General features: G+C 32.4%; 1 protein-coding gene across 9 annotated transcripts in view; it reads left to right on the top strand.

The window, feature by feature from the left end:
* The window catches only part of LOC129799715 (interference hedgehog), a 107,689-nt gene that overhangs the window by 49,098 nt on the left and 41,111 nt on the right, over nt 1-17,480 (top strand). For all 9 annotated transcript variants that reach the window (XM_055843896.1, XM_055843888.1, XM_055843880.1 and 6 more), the window contains exons 2-3: nt 2,691-2,783; nt 17,272-17,364. The gene's annotated coding sequence lies outside the window, so the exon portion shown is untranslated. The remainder of the gene's footprint in view (nt 1-2,690; nt 2,784-17,271; nt 17,365-17,480) is intronic.

Here is a 17,480-nt window from a genome sequence, read left to right as displayed (position 1 = left end):
ACTCTTAAGTTGTAAAAATTAAAGAAAAGCTTACGAACAACAAGCCACCCGTATCTAAGGCTAGTTATATTACAGAACTAGGGGAGACTGGGGCACATGTAAACATTTTCGATAGATGCGAAATTGAGGTGATTTTCCAAGCACACAGTTATTTTTTGGAAAATCTTTCTTAGCTCATGCTTTACCCTTGGGTATAGGCAATACATTGAAGGTAATACGAATGCTGAAAAACAATTGAGTTTTCCATAAAAATAAAATTTGTGTCACTATGCATTTTTCTCTTTTCACAAAATACCTGGGGTAGAAGTAAACACTTTCTGGGGAGGATGTAAACACTTTCTTTCCACCCTTGAAATTAACTTTCCACCACTTTCAATTATTTTAATTACTTAAGAGATATATAAAGACTGTATATTATTCAAAAAATCACTACACTTTTTACAAAGAATAATTAAAATAGCAAAAAAACTAAAAGCATGCAAATCAAAGAAATTTTTCAATGGATTTTCTCCATATTTTGATATCATGTGACTTCTTATTGAACACAGCCAACGAAAAATTTCCCACCATGAGATACAATACCAAGAAAAATATTTTGCCATTCATTCTACACTCGCGACATCTACAATTACGGGGAAATTTCCTGTTTACATCTACCCCAAATGCTGTTTTCTGACCAATTATTAATCCTTTTAAAATAATGAAAATCTCAATTTCTCTAGTAAATGCATTAATATAATCCTAAAAGATGTAGGAAAGAACTGATATTGTTACATTTCGATTATTTTACACAGTTTTTAATTTCCAGGTGGAAATCCAAATGACCAAAATAATCGAAATATCAACATTTTCGGGAAAAATGATTTTTATTTTTAAAGTATTAGGATTTTATTGACCAATTCATCTGTGGACATATATCCTCATGGTATCTATGAATGCTTATGGGTTTTATCCTCTGGAGTCTTAAAATTAATGAAAAAATTCACAGTGTTTACAACTACCCCTGTTTACTACTACCCCAAGTCCCCCTAAAATTTTTAAAAAGAATTTTAAATCGACCTAAAAAAAACTCATTATCTGACATTTTAATCTGAGTTTTCGTGAAGATCTGCGAGATCCTTATTAGTGCTTCCTTTTAATTATTGAAGTCATTTAGTCCTACAAGAATGATTTAGAAATATAGGGAAAACTGGGGCACCACCAAACACTGCGATTTTTTAATCAGCTATTCGACTTCTAAGGACAAGACCTAATAGGAATTTATAGGCACTTATAGGGATGCTTACTGACAAAATGGTTGAGATAGTCCAAGTAGTTAAGAAATAAAAATTAGTGTTTGGTGCTACCCCGTGTTTGGTGGTGCCCCAGTTTTCCCTACATAGTCAGTCCTGAAAGAGGCTTTATTTTGTTAAGGCTATATTTTGGAAAAAATGTTGACTTAAAATTGAATATTAAAGGCTAATGGTCCATCGGGTTTAAATTTAATCTTGAAAAAAAAAATAAAATTGTTTGTTTTTAAATTTTTCGAGTACTTCGAGAGCTGGGCTAAACTTTCAATCTGTAACTCAATAAAGCCCTATTAAAAGGGAAAATGACATTTTCTCTCTACATTTTTAATGGCTAAAATGGTTCAAATACTCACTGCACCCTGCATTCTAAAAATAAGTGATCTTGTGACTTGTTAAAATGTTTTTTTTAATTGAGAAAAATTGATAGATAAGTATTTATTAGAATGTTGAAACTGTTACATAAGTTACTACAAAATAGTTGGTGGTGAATTACACCAATTATCGATATGAGTAACGTTTTGTACCATGGGTTAATGATCCTTGTTAGATTTCTGGTGATCTATTGTCATGTTTAAATGGCAGAGTAAGTCCATTTGTGGCTGAATTTTATCATCGGGTTATAAATCAAAGAGTTAATTTTCGGCTCTTTTGTTGATGATTCACATTTCGATTTTCAATATCGACCTAACCGCAAGATTTTTATATGATCAACCGTGTTGAAAGATGGATATGATTTTCTTTTGAATGCGATCCGAAATGTAAGAAGAGACGGTGGTGATGGAACAAACAGAAAAAAATGATTTCCTTTCAACACTTTTTAATTCACGTCTATGGTGATCATTTTCAAAACCAAAAAAAAAAAAAAATTGGTATACGTCAAGCAATGGGTGAATCATTCAGCAACTTGATGCCTCTTGATGAGGAGAAAACTGAATTGAAGGCATATAAAAAGAGTCACATATTGGATATTCCTTTTGAGAACATGATCTTCAATGGTAATCAGGTGGAACAAGACAAGATGCACCGCTTCAAAGTATCAGACATAAAACCACTCTTGTGAAAGATGCTGAGATATCACAATTGTGATTTGGTCCCGTTATTGATCAGGTAGAAGGAGAAGAAGTTGATCAGTGAAGAATTGATTGTTGGAGCTTCAACAAAGAACCATTGGTATACTTTGTGAAATGATGGCTGCAGGTCTTTTTCTGAATTTATATATTGCCAAGTAGAATGAAGAAATTCAATTTTTGATTAATGCGTAACGCAATACACTATACAAGTGTCAATAATCTCTTATCAATATTCACTATCGCACAGAACTGATATATTAGTTTTTTTTTTGTAAGTCGATATTTACTCAAATATATTAAACATTTATTCTCTGTCTGTGTCTTTTTTTAGGTGTGTTCTCCCTGGGAATTGAAAAGAGGCGAGCCCATGGTGAAAAATATGGAAAGAGTTGCACAGAAATTCCTTCTAAGCTGAAAATAAAAGGTATGTTATATGCTCCTTATAACATTTTCACCTGCTTTCATTGTGCATTGTGGGTAAGATTAAATTAAAAAAAAAAATGATTGGTGACACTTTTGACCTCTTCATATGACCTCTTTTTGCGCCATCGTTTCATAAATTGCAAATACATATTATTTACTGGCAAGATGAAAGGAGGGTATACTCTAACAGTGCAATTGAAAGCACTATGATCTTATGTTGGCTTATAGAGACTACTGCGAATACTAAAAATATTTATTACTATGGGGTCTTCTTTAAAATGCATTTGATGCAATTTTCATGATGTTTGTTTAATGAGGAAGACGCCATATATGAGTAAATTGCTCGTGCTCAAGAAGCACTGATATAGGGTGTTTTCCAAATAATAAAAACAGCGAGGAAAAAGAGTGACTTTAATTGATAGTAAATTTTATTGGCGGTAGTTGTGCGATCATGCGACTGTGATATGGGAACACCAACCGCTTTCGTATAGTATATACCGCGTACAACCGTATAACATAATAAAGAACAAAAATTACAAGAGTGCATCTCCAACATGCCACTATAATTGCACAATTTAATTCCAGAAATGATAGAGATCTTGTATTTATGAGTCACATTTTTTTTCCTCTCCATCTCTCACATCATTCATTTTCTCTTATAGTGATTTAGCATCATACAATTTTGTTAAAATGTGAATATATTTAACAAAATTGAGTATGTTGAGATGGTATAATAAAATGCAAGATCACTGTGAAAAGGGGATATTGATGGTGAGAAACATATTATAAATGAAAATTCTCCCCAAATGGATTCTTCGATGGTGAATTGCAACGTGTGTTTCCATTGTAATTGAAAAAATGCCTGTGATGAATTTGTGAAAAGTACAATGTATTCAATGTTGAATGTTCTTTTTTTTTTTTTTTTGAACAATTGAGACAAGTGATTAATGATATGCGTAAAGAATTTGCTGACCGCTCTAAACTCCTTCACATCATCATCGCCACTTGTTAGTTTTCGATGAATTGATTGATAAAAAGTGTAATAATCCACTTATGGGAGAGGGAAGATGTGAAGTGGGAAATTAATTGGTTTTTCCTATTGTGTGTTCAATTGGAAAAGTACCTTTGAAGCCATTATTTAGATAGTTAATTCACGATGCCATTAAACTTAACGCCCGTACCAAGATGCTTTGTATAAATCTTTGTTAATTTTTTTTCGGTTCTTTTCAAAAGAGATATATATCTTGTGCGGAATTGTTATGGGTCTTTGACCGAAATCATGCGATTCAATCGATTTTTTTCGTTTATATTACTTTTCTATTACTTGTAAATTCAATCTCCAATTTAATTTTATTTGTTCAGTTTTTTTTATATATATTATTTTCTTTTTTTGTTATTTAGTATATGGGAGTATAGGGTAAGTGTGCCAAATATCTGCATAGTTACATGCAAGCGCCAAAGTCTCAAGTTTGAAATGTAATATCTTTAATAAAAAATGATTTTTTTTCATTCCTTCTACTTTAGGAGTGTTGCTTAGAACCTTGTAGACAATTTATCGTTTTTATTTACTTTAAAATCGTTCTTAAAACATTTTAAAATAAATAAAAATGTAGACATAGCTTTGGTGCCCTAATGCGGCCTTCCGGAATTCTTCCAATGTCTTTTTCACGTCATCTCGTTTGTCAAAGCTACATTTTTTGTTATTCTTTTACATTGAATAATCTCTAGAGTATGTAAAAACTAAGAAATCATGGAAATTCGAGGAACAAAAAAGGTGGCCGAAATTGCAAGCTGGCCGGAATTTAGTACACTTACCCTATGTTATTTGTCCACTAACTACCAGATGACTTGAGAAACTTCAGCACATTAGTCTAGAAAACTTACCGGTCTAGAAATTTGACAAACAGTTTTTCTCTATTTGAAAGTAAAATACAAGCTATTTTCTAAAAGTTGACTTGTAGGACTATTAAAAAAATGGGACAAATATTGACAGGAATCAGTTAATTTGTGACATTCATTATTATTACAGGCTGTCTTAGCTGATAAAAATATTCACTCGACATTTTTTACATCTCTTCTGTTTTGTTAAAGATCATTTTTCCCTAAACCAGAAATACGATATTCAATTTATTCTTTAAAAGCAGTTTTGAATATTTTTTGAAGGGTTAGTGTAGGCTAACTGAAGACAAATCGTAACCTAAATTTTAAATTGACGTATAAAATGTGTATTTCTGTTGATAGGATTTGCGAAGAGAATCTGGTGTACATGTCATTTAGTACAGATTTTTTACCTCATACTTTCTGATACATTTCACTCTTAATCCAGGAGATAAATGGGTCTGCCATTTACAGTTCATTTATGGTTCCGATCGGCCGATCATGGAGACTAATCGGCGCGATTGGCCGGTATTCGAGATTAATCGGAGCGATCAGCAGGTATTGGAGACTGATCGGCGCGATTAACGTTATCATGGAGACTGATTGATGCGAAGATAACGATTATGGAGAATAATTAGCGCGATCAGCACAATAATTAAGACCTATAATGTTTAATTAATCAGTTTGATTAAGTTTGTCAAAACTTAAGCTTCCTGTAAAGAAAGCTTTTAAAAGAAGCTCAAAATTTATATTTTTTTATTTTAAAAATTCTTTTGTAATATCCTTTAAAAACTTTTGTTATTTAAGGAAGTTCATAAAATTTTTCTATTGTAAAAATTTAATGTCTTGGATATCTCTGAGATATCAAATTTGACAATTTTCGGTTTGACAGTTTTTGTCTCAGGAACCTATATGTATGAAGTGAAAAACATGCCTCAGTAAAACCTTAGATAAGATCAAAGCGATTTCCAATTTCTGAATTCAAGTTCTGCAACACTACAGAAATAACGTTTATAGATAGAAGTTCAAGTGACTAATTACCAAGCTATGTTATGTAGTTAGCAGCCCCTAACATTAGTTGGTTATATTGAGTATCTTCTTGAAACATATAAATATTATTTGTATGGACAGTGGGAACAAGAAGGTAAGAATGTGCATTGAATACACGGCGTGCAGAAATTTCTTGGGATGTTGTATGGTGGAAAAAGTTCGCGCATCGAGAGCGCGAAGAAAAAGACAAAATGAAAAATTGCAATGGAATCCTTTGTGTTCTCGATCACTTTGAGATCTTATAATTATATCCCTCTCTGTTATATTGGTGGTGTGTGCACTCTTAACTTGATTCTTCAGCTCTAAAATGCATTTTATATAGCCGTGTGCTGTTTAGGTTCTCTCCCTTCATCTTTTTCTACCCATCCACTTAATACACTTTGGGGTCCGCTAACCGCGATCGTCGAACCATTGAAGAGACGTGTACCTTGCAACAACTCCACTCTGCAATTTTGCACACCCAGAGTCTCTCACAAGTCTTCCTCGGTCATCTAACTGCTCAACTCTCGCCTGGGATGCTGGTGGATGTCTGTGCAATCAGCAAGAAATTCCTTTTAGCAACAGTGTTGTATCAAGTGATTTTACCAAATTTTACACTATCCAACCAATTGCACCAAAAGGTGTATTCCGAATATTATACTTGATATATTCAGATTAGCAATTTTTGGTTAATACCCAAAAAATTCAATTTACAGAATTAAAAAAAAATCAATTGCTAATGAACTTCTGAGTTCACCTCTGAAGTGCAAATTGAACTCTTTTATTGGGGGAAAAGAATTAACCTGAACTTTTGGCTCTTCTTCATTCGTTTTCTCTTGACTGTTCTTTTTATTTCCCTTCTCAATATCACGATGAGCTTGAACTTTTTGTTATATCACTCAACCATTTTGAAATTTGTACATACTTTTTTTTTACTTTGCACAAAATTGTGAAATGGTGTAGTAAATGTATCATAAATTGACAAACAGGTGCCTCATCGTTCAAATTATTAGTACTAGACAATGATAAATTGATACCAATAATGGACATTTTCTACGGTTTGCGGCAGTTATTTGGATTTTTTTTACTAAGAGACCATAAAATGTATAAGCTGCTTGTTATCATAGGCGGTTTGGTGGCAAACACATTACGATTATTATGCTTTAATTGATTAATATTATTATCAAATAAAAAATACAGTGAATTTTACAACTGAGACAAGAATTTGAACAACAACAGAGTCGTAAATCCAATGAACGTTATTGCTTAAATTAAAAAAAAAGTCAGTATAATAATTATTTCAAGATTTTGCGATACCTACCTATGTCTACTATAATCTTTTATCGCTAGAATATAATAAATTGGTCTTCGACTACTTCTATCTTTAGAAGTTGAACGATATGAAATAATAACATTAGTTTTGAAAGGAATCCCTAAAATAATCGTTCATCATACCTTCCCTTGAGATCGAATTCTCTGGTTATCATTTTCAAACTACTTAATTATTTCGATTGAGAAATTAATGCAAGGAAGAGTTGTATCTCCTATTTTCAATGCCAAAGTGGAAGGTAGGTCACTTTAATGCACGCATGATTTTAGAAAATATACTCTATCGTTATTCTGTTATCTTTCGTATAGGCGATACTTAAAAGGAGCTACAGATATAATTAGGGTAGGTTTACCAAATTTCGACAGCTGCAAATAAGCACCAAAGTCCTAAGTTTGAAATGTGATATTTTACATATCGAAATACATATTGAAATTTCTTGTTACTTCTCTTTCAGATGTGTTCTTTGAAACACTGTAAAGTAGTTTGTTATCTTTTTTGTCTTTAAAACGATTCCTCAAATATAAAAAAAAATGAATAAAAGTATAGACAATGCTTTGAGTAATATTCCGGCCACTGTGAGTGGAATTTCGGCCACTTTGTGATCACCTTGTGTGAAACAACGGAGAGAAAAATTAAAAACATCATACAGCACTAGTTTACTATTTAGTTAAAAACATTTATATGGCCCACAAGCCGTATAATTTATCCTGAAGACCTGAAGAGTTGACCTTGGAACCCTAAATATCCGCGAAGATTCCTGTAGCGACTTGGCCTTCCTTAACCCTTTCAAGGTTTTTTCCATATCATCTTTTTCATGGAGGCAATGTTTTTTTTTATTTCTTTGAGAATTTTATAACCATAAATTGAAAAAAAAACTAAAATAAATAAGAATTTTAAGGAAGCAAGAAAAGTGGCCGAAATAGTAAACATGTCCTCACTATTGGAAGGAATAGTTTAAAGAATTGTTCATTTTAATGAACACAAATCAATTTTAATGAGAAACATCGAAATTCTCTGCACTTCATCACAAGGCTACTAACAAGATAGGCGATCTGTCACATTTTTTGTAAGACCCTTTCCACATCGAAGTTTCTAATACACAATTTTAATTCAAATGAGGTCCAAATGTATGTATGTATTTATTGAGTCATTGCCATTTACAAATACTCATATTGAACTCAACATATATTGCGGCCATCGCCGTCTTAGCGTTGGTGACCACCCTCCAGGTGAAAACGATGGAAAACCCCTTCACAGGTTGTATATTGTCAGGTTTACACTTTTACAATTTTTAAGATTTTCAATCGTGAGTTTGTCCACGAGTGTTGAAATGGCAAGAATTACAGCTAAGCTATAATAGCTGTTTTAATTTTAACGATTTTGCGTTAATTCATTCTAATAAGAATGAATATTTAAAAGAAAATAAAATTTTATTGACTATTCGAAGATTAAATCCATGATTTTAATTAATTTACTTGTTTGGCCGAAGTTACTCAAAGTGGCCAAAATTTGGCATACTTATCCTAATCATTTACAAATCATTTAACAATATAGAGTTTTGAGTTTTGATGAGAGTTGCGTTAAACTGCCTCATCCTTCGCTACTCAAATTTGTCCCATATTTCATCGATACTTAAAATTGGTGTTACTTTTTTTTGCAAAGTTCTGTAATACTCTATTAATTGGATTAACATTCTCAAGAACTTAATCCAAATCTCTTAAAATGCTTTTTCTAATCAATCTTTGAGTATTATAAATTGTCGCAGTCATATCTCAACATTCCATTTAGAAATCTATTAGGTTAAAGTCCACAAAAATATTTATTTAGAAAGTATTTATCTAATCTATAATAGTTCATGACAGATTTTGAAGTGTAATACTTTACGCACGGATGTGTAGTTATAAAGCACATTTACCACATAAAGGCAGATATAGAGGAATGATTTACTGTGGGATCGAATTGATACAGCTATGTAGTACTGCAATGTAAAATGATATAATGGGACACTTGCACAGTTTAGCGGGTGTTTAAATGCTATAAATTACATAACAGCAAGATATAGCTTTTCCATCCATATAGTTTTCCTCTCTCATGGTCTCTTTTGTTAAAGCAATTCCTCACTAAATATAGTTCAGATGCTAAATGATAGATATGTTGTATATGCAATCGAAATACTATGAGAAAGTGTTTTAAACATTAAATTATTAATCAAGTTTCATCCTCAACTTAAGTCTTCTGCAATAAATATGCGAAAGACAGCAGTAATGGTGCAGAGATTGAAAATGAAAACGTCGGTAAATAATTTTTTTTACTCCCATATAAAAGATGATTGCTGAAAAGGGATGGGAGATAAAGAGGAAGAGATGGGTAAGAGATGGAAAAGGAGTCATTTATTATAAGACATGGAGTGAACGTCTCAACTTGATCTATTAATTGAATTCCGCGTCATTAGCATCACCCGGCAATTCTCTTCGAGATCTCTTTGCTGGTGGAAATTTCAAAGCTCATCTTTATAAATTGCTGAATGCTTGTGTACTTATATACATTAATTGCATTCCCTGGAGATGATTGAGTACTCAGATGCATGTCTTCTTTCGTATCATATTTTAATTACAATATAGCACATTGATGCTTTTTGCATGATAGTAAATTGCGCTTACATAAGCACTTAGGGGTGTTCCAAAGACTACACGGTTAAACTTTTACTTTTCTTTTATGTTTGAAGTGACACTTGATGACTTGTAAATGACCATATATCGATGGTGAGGATGTCAAATATTAGCACAGTGCCTAACCCATTGCAAATTTGTTGTTCACACCATAATGGAAAATCAATTATTAGGTTCAATCGTAAGGTGAATGATCGCAAAATTGACCATACCAAATTTTATATGTTGTATTGGGGAGTATCACAGGAAATATTAAGCCTCTTCTTTTGAGCATATCCGTATTAGACACGAGTCATTAAGGACCATCTTCTTCGTGTGTTGAATATGAATATTTTTCATCTTTTCTATACACCTTTTTTTTCTTCAATCCCTCTTGCTCTTTTTCAAACAGTCTTTGGCAAGACACACGTATTTAATACCTTACACGAGACTCAAGTACGAAAGTAATCAATCTTGATCGGTTTGATATTAATTGGAGTTAGTGCCCCGAGACATTTGGTGTCTTCTCTCTTCGATGGGGAATACTTTATTCTTGCATAAACTACAATTTCAATAGCGACATTCAATTCCATCTGAAATTATTTGATTTCAATTAAAAGGTTTTAAAATTTGCATTATTTTGGTTTCTTTCCTACTGCAGGCTACATGGTATAGGGTAACCCATAAATGTGAGAATAAAATAGGGACTTTTTTTATACGGAGTGAGAATGCGATACTTAAACATCCGTCTTATATCCTTACATATCAGGGCGATTAAATTTCGCATAAGGGAAAAAATGGTGGGAATGTGAATCATTAAATCTTCTTTTTGCCCACACACGAGAATTTTTCAATCTTCCTGAAGTGAAATGCTAAATGTTATATTTTAGTGTTTAATTATTTAATTACAAATCTTTAAATCATAAAATACTTTTATTTAAAGGAAATATTTCTTCAAAACCGTTATCGTGGTATTACGATATCTGCGTTTTTTTTTGTAATAAACTCATCAGGTGAATAATGGATTGGAGTGTGTAATGTTATTCGTAACTTTATTTGAAGGCTTTTCGGACTTATAATTATGATTGAGGATATTTTTCAATAGGGCGCTGATAAAATGATAGACATATGATTATGCTTTGGACAAATACTGGGAAGGAATAGATGTAGGTTATTTCACTTTTTTACTATTTTTAACAGCCTACGCAACTGACAAGCTCTTAAATACTAGGTTTAGAGCTATCCGAATTTATGGAATACTATCCGAACTTATAGAACGCTATCCGAAATTCTTAACGCCCGCTTAACTTACTAAAAAAAATATATAAACATATACGAATCAGTAGACTGAGAATTTTGACACAAGGCAGGAGAAATGATAGGAAAATTGCACATAATTATCATCACGCAACGTTTGTATTTTTTTTTTTCTTACTTCATAGCAGAAGATCAAAACAAAACGAGAAAGAAGAATAATTTAGTGAATTGTGAAGCTGTATAAATGCTATTATACTTTTTCAGCAAAAATGGTTCGTTGATGAGATGATGTCTCTGCAATGAAGAATGTGTAAATGATTCAATTATTCTATTAAAGAAATTTCCAAAATTGCTCCACTAAATAACGATCCATTAATAATGGTAGTATGTAATTTAACCATTAAGTTTTACTCAATTTTCCCAACTTCCAATATTAATTTTCTTCGATTCATTGCTTCTGGGAGATGGATCGTATTAATAAGATATTGTGCAGTTTTCTTTTATATGACAATGTTCTTTTAGCTAATAACAGAAATGATGATTTATGTGTGATGTCAACCGCATAAAATTAGCTGATGACATTATTCTTTTTTTTTTTCTTTTGAACTTACTCAAGAAGATTAGTTTTTATCTTGGGACTAAAAGCGAAAAGTTCAACATGCAAAATTACTCAATAATTTATGGATTTTCATTAAATAATAATAGTCCTGTTGTGCATAAATTTCATTTTTGTAATACAAAATGATCGTGAGATGAATCACTTCTTGTCGTTTTAAATCTACAAGCAATCTTCTTGGTCTTCCACTGGCAAGTTTATCTTCCGCGTACATGTACAAGCTGTATTAAAATTGAATTCTTATGCTCATCTCTAGGACATTATGGCTATGTTAGCAAATAGTGCGATGAACATTCCTGGAGCATTAGAAATATTTGTGCACCCAGTGAAAAATGGTCAAGATCCATGAGGAAGAGCAACAGGGTTACACAGAAAATTTACCAGGAATAACTTCTCTCCGAGTGATATATAACACCATATTAAGCCCTCAGTTCTAACTGGTTTTAAAATGGTTTTTATTTTAGTAACATCGTGTTTGTCTTTAACTTTTGAAGTTTTCGAGGCAAACAACTTTCTACTCTGAAAAAATGTTTTGTTAAACGAACAAATGGATTTTGTTGAAATTTTGTCAAAAGGATGTTATTTACCAATTTGACAAAACTTTTTCTTATATTTTAAGGCCTCTACACATTGGGAGCAATTTTTGTCAAAAATTGCATTTTTTACAGAATTTTGACGTTTCTTCCTACAGCACTGCAGACAATTTTCTTTCAAAAGAGCAATTTTTGACGAAAACTGTGCTCAATGTGTAGACACCTTTATACGGAAAAACGCCCTTTTGACAAACTTTTAACAAGATCCAGTTGGTCGCCGATTTTACAAAACTTTTCCATATTCTGTATGGAAGGACATCCTTTTTACAAACTTGTCTTGTTAATTTGACAAAACATTTTTTTCAGAGTAGGGTTCCATAAAATGATTATTTTGAGATGTATTAAAGTAGAATAATAATTTTTTGCACACAAAACTTTTCCATGGACCTACCAGAAACTACCCCATAAGTACTTATTCATCTTAAAGTAAAATTATCGGACTGGAAAACTACTGCATTATGTTACTTCGTTTGATCCATTGTCATATAGGGGATTTTATGTCAGCAAGTCCATTTGCGTGCCCCGCTTTTGAGCAAGACAAGCTTAATTTTAGCCCTTATTCGTTAGATAACTTTAATAGTTTTGAAATTGAACAAAATCAAAAATCCTGAACAGTTTCGTTTTTTATAGGGTTTCATAAAATTAGTATGTGACTTATAGGTATTAGTTTGAATTTAAAAACATAAAGATTTTTGCCCAACCCTCTCAAAGAGGTATAAAAAATCGCGTAAGATGAAACTGTTCCACCCTCGCCATGCAAAATTTATTTATAAATGCTTTCAGAAGATCAATTTCTAATACTGTATTAGAATTGATTTCAATTTTGCTATATAGAATAGTCTAATAGTTCTAATATTTCTCATTACGTTTCCTCCTGTTGTCCTGAACCCGTGCAACAACTATCACAAACTTATAAAATGTAAACGATATAAAATATTGTAAACATACCTAGGGTAAAGGCTTATAATTTTGTCCAGTCTGCTTATAAGCATTGATGTTCCATATTTGAAGTGCTATAGTTTCAATACTAATTGACTTTTTTTTGTTAGGGGAAAGTGGTCTGCCTTTGAACGAAAAATGATGTTCAAAATTTGAGATTTTTTTCAGAGTAAACTACAACATGAGTTTTACTTTTCACTACACCAAAATATTCTCTTGTTCATTAAGCTTCTATGCTTACCCCATTCAGGACTCGCAAGTCCTCAGGTTTTCCTGGTGAGGAACTTGAAAATGTGATGTCGATATATTCAAATGCAGCCTGCATGGTCTGCCTTTGAATGTGGTTGGGCAGCCTTTGAATCTTAATTTTTCACTGAGAATATTAGGGCTGTAACATTAAACGGCCCATAATTGATTAGCATGAACCCAAATGCACTCAATAAAACCACCACTGTAGTCAAAAGTCATTATACAACAACATTTTTTACATTTTTCTGAAGCACTGTTTTTCACTTGAAAATTTGTAATAAAACGCCATTGAAATTGACAATTGTCAGTTTGAAACATCTCGGCCGAAGCAAGATAGCATTTTATAAGTATTTGTATGACATTCGTCAGACCAAAGTAGGAGTTCTATTCTGCTCCCGGACAGGAAGCTGTCAGATGTTTCAATGCATGGAAAGAGAGGATTCAAAGGCACACAACATTAAGATTCAAAGGCTGCCGCAGAGCAATATTTGCAAACTTTTATCACTCACCAAATTTGTCTCATCTGAATCAAAATGTATTTGGAGAAATACCATTCAAGAATAACCTTCTATGACTCACAATAGAAGATTTGTTCGAAAAATTATTTTAATTATGAAAAAACACATGAATTGTGGAACATCAAAATTACAGTTTAGAGCTCAGATTCGTTTTTTTGCCCTAGCACCTAGAAAATAAGAGCTAGGGTCTGCATTTTTTTATGACTTGTGAGGATTATGAATAGCTATCTAATAGTTAATAGAAAAGAATTTATGCTTTAAAGAAAAATGAAAAAATTACAATATTCAAAGGCTGCCGCATTCAAAGGCAGACCACTTTCCCCTACTCTCTTTTCAGAAGGGTTGTTTAGAAACTTGGCAAGGGTTTATTGTCTTTGTTTTTACTAAAATTAGTCTTAATATGTTTAAAAATGAATAGATATGTAGAGGTGAATTTGACTCGAATTTTGGACAACTTGGTTATTAATTTGAACAACTTGGCTGTAAATTTGAACAGCTAATCCGCCTCAACAGGATGCTCATTGTTCTTCATTTCTTAAACCAATCTTACCAAGTCCTCTTCCTGTTCATGTAAGGGAAACGTAGAATGTCACAAGAAGCCCGGAAACTTTCCATATCATTCATTAAAGTGAGTTGACTTCGGTACTCCAAGTACGTGCGGATTCGCTCATTCCCTGGCCTTTCCGGAAGCCTTTCAAGGCTTTTCTCGCTACATCTCTTTCGTAGAAATGATGCTCCTTTGTTTCTCCAGGCATTTGTACAACCTAGTCATCACAAAAGCTAAAACTTCACGAAATTTCCAGAGAAAAACACCTGTCCAAAATAAGGAGTATCACTTCACTGATGAATGCCTTAGAAAATTTCCCATTTTTCACGTGAAAAATCTAATTCACAAGGCAAATTTCACTTCAGGTCAAATGTACAAATCATCATTAACGTGAATCAACACAATATTCAATGAATATTCAATAATATCATTCAAAAAAGCGAAGAAACATTGTTAGTACTTCACCAGAGCTAAATAAGACTGAAGTAAACACAAAGTTCTGTCATATTTCTCGTAAGCAATTGCTCACACTTAATTTTCAACAAAGCAATTTCATCTCTAATTATATTCAAAATTTAATGTGTTTAGTGTTAAAATCTTCCAAAAAGAACAAATATTTGGATAGAATTCATTAGTCATCAAATATTGGATTAAAAATCCATAATTGTAATCAATTTATTTTTAATGTCCAATTTTATCCTCAAAGTGTCCAAAATAAGAAACTGGACAAAATTATAAGCCTTTACCCTATTTGGCATTACGATCAGCTATTCAGTTGTTTCTGCCGTTTACATAACGAGATCGGTAGTGAAGTCGGTCGGTAGCCGCAACCAAGTATATTTGAGAAGAAATACATTGAATTGAATATTTAGAAGCTTCTCAAGTAACTCAACGGTACACATATCAATATTTCGTCACTTGCATCGACAGTAGTCGTATCTGCATTTTTCCTATTTTCTAATTAAATTTGTATTTTAATTTATAAAATTTGTTCTCTGTATCTGGTTAAAAAAACGAAGTAATTTTTGCAAATTCATAAACCAAACTCATGTTTTTTTTTAATTCAGCTAAATAGAGCATATTTATAAAATAAAAAAATGATTGGAAAGTTTGATTGATTTTTAAGTAATTTCGGGAAATTTTTTGAGATTCTAATATTTGGTTCCAAATGTACTGAATTATATTAATTATTTTTCATCTTTGCAAGTTTTGTGATATATCCCGTGACTTTGAATAAAAGAGATGAATAAGAGAAGGAATCTCGTTTAAAATATTGAAATGTTCTCAGTGTGTATAGTGTAGCACGTTAAGCATGGAGTGTCTTGAAATTGGAATTTATATGCAAGGTGTTGTATGTGGTTTTCTTCTTATTTTCTTATTTCTCTTCAATACAATAATATTCAATGTTGGGGTGAGCACATAATAATTTTCATCTTGTTCTTCCCTCGATCAATTCAATTCCCCCTGTGCTTATGTTGTTCTCTTGGGCACTACACACCAACAATCTTCAATAAATGTGCTTTATTTCATGTTTTCTAGCCATTCTCAATTGCCTTCTTTTTTGCCAATCTCCTCCTCTCACCCAAGATATTATATTTTATGTGGATGATGGTTTTCTGATCGAAACCGCGAATAATCTCACAATTTGATCTTTGGAGGTGGAAGAGTGGCAAATGCAGACAAAAGTGCAGTGTTTGAGAACTTTGTTGGCCAGGGAAAAAAGGAGACACAAAAGTACCTTTCTCTCGTACCTATTTCGACTCTGGCTTCAACATCAAGTAGTAATCATTCATAATTACGTGCTGGAATTGCTTCAAGGAGGTGCCTCATCTTTTTACATTCGTCTCGCTTTTTTAATACCAACTCTTCTCCCCCTGCTCCATGAATGCCTTGTCCGGGCAATTGGTGGAAAAGATGTGAGAAGAGAAACGGTTACAAGGAATGATTGGGTGATGAGGAGAGATGAGGAGCAATGGTTATATATATATAAATATAAATGTACAAAATGCTGAATCGGCAAAAGTATAATATTTCTCTGTTATACCAACTCGAAAAAATGTAAAGTACATTGGAGATATTCCCTCTTGAGATAACCATTGTTATGAGTTAAATAAAAAAAAATCTCAGCCTTTTTGTGGTACATCAGCAAAGTGTCTAACATGTTAAAATGATTTTAATAAATGAAATAAAGTAATAAATAATCGGATTCATTATTGTAATCCCCCATCTTCACATGAGGAATTTATACTCTATCTCTCACACACTCCAACTGTAACATTGAATGAATTTTTAAGCATAATTTTGTCTGGTGAAGATTGAAAGAAGATGATGTTTGAGGTGATGAAACGATAAAAATTGTGTCTTGTATCCAATCAAAAACTCTTTTTTCGATTAACCATCGTGGTTAAAGGTGGAATGAAAAAAGGGGGTAGAGAAGATGGAGAACACTGAAGGAGGATGTAACATGAAAAATGATTTTTTTTTCATCTTCTCTCCTTATTCCATCTTACCAATCTCTTTGTGTATCGCGAGTCACATACCGGTTGAGTATTTTGTTGTGTTATCAGATATTTGGTTAATGGGTTTTGCTGCCCGAAATTTGTGGTGGACGATAAAAAAAACGGACGAAAAGGAAAAGAATGGAAACTGAATCGATTGAGAGGCTATTTAGTAGTTGAGAGTATATGGGACAAAAAAAATAGAGGGTATTCTATTACTAACAATCATCATCATTCACCCAGCAGCCAATTATAGTCAATAAATCTTTAGAATCACTGTGGAAGATGTAAAAATTCCCACTTCTATGAAACTTTTAATTGAATAAATTTGAGAATTTTGTCTGACTATAATTAAACAAAGTTATTTTTTTTCTCTTCCAATTATAGGTGTAAAATAATTAGGCAGACAATTATCACATGCAATGGGCTACCATTCCAGGAAGGTTTAGAAACGACGCGGTGTCCTACGAATCTCGCTGTGTAAGTTAACTTATATATCTTCTTTATGTTTAATTTTATTGCTTGAATTCCGAAAAGAAATAGCAATTATAGATTCACTGAAAGAAATGCGAAAAAGTTAAAATAACATTCCAGAA

This window comes from Phlebotomus papatasi, chromosome 1 (genome assembly GCF_024763615.1).
Source record: "Phlebotomus papatasi isolate M1 chromosome 1, Ppap_2.1, whole genome shotgun sequence".
NCBI classification, from domain to species: domain Eukaryota; kingdom Metazoa; phylum Arthropoda; class Insecta; order Diptera; family Psychodidae; genus Phlebotomus; species Phlebotomus papatasi.
This window is presented reverse-complemented; position numbering and strand designations above follow the sequence as displayed.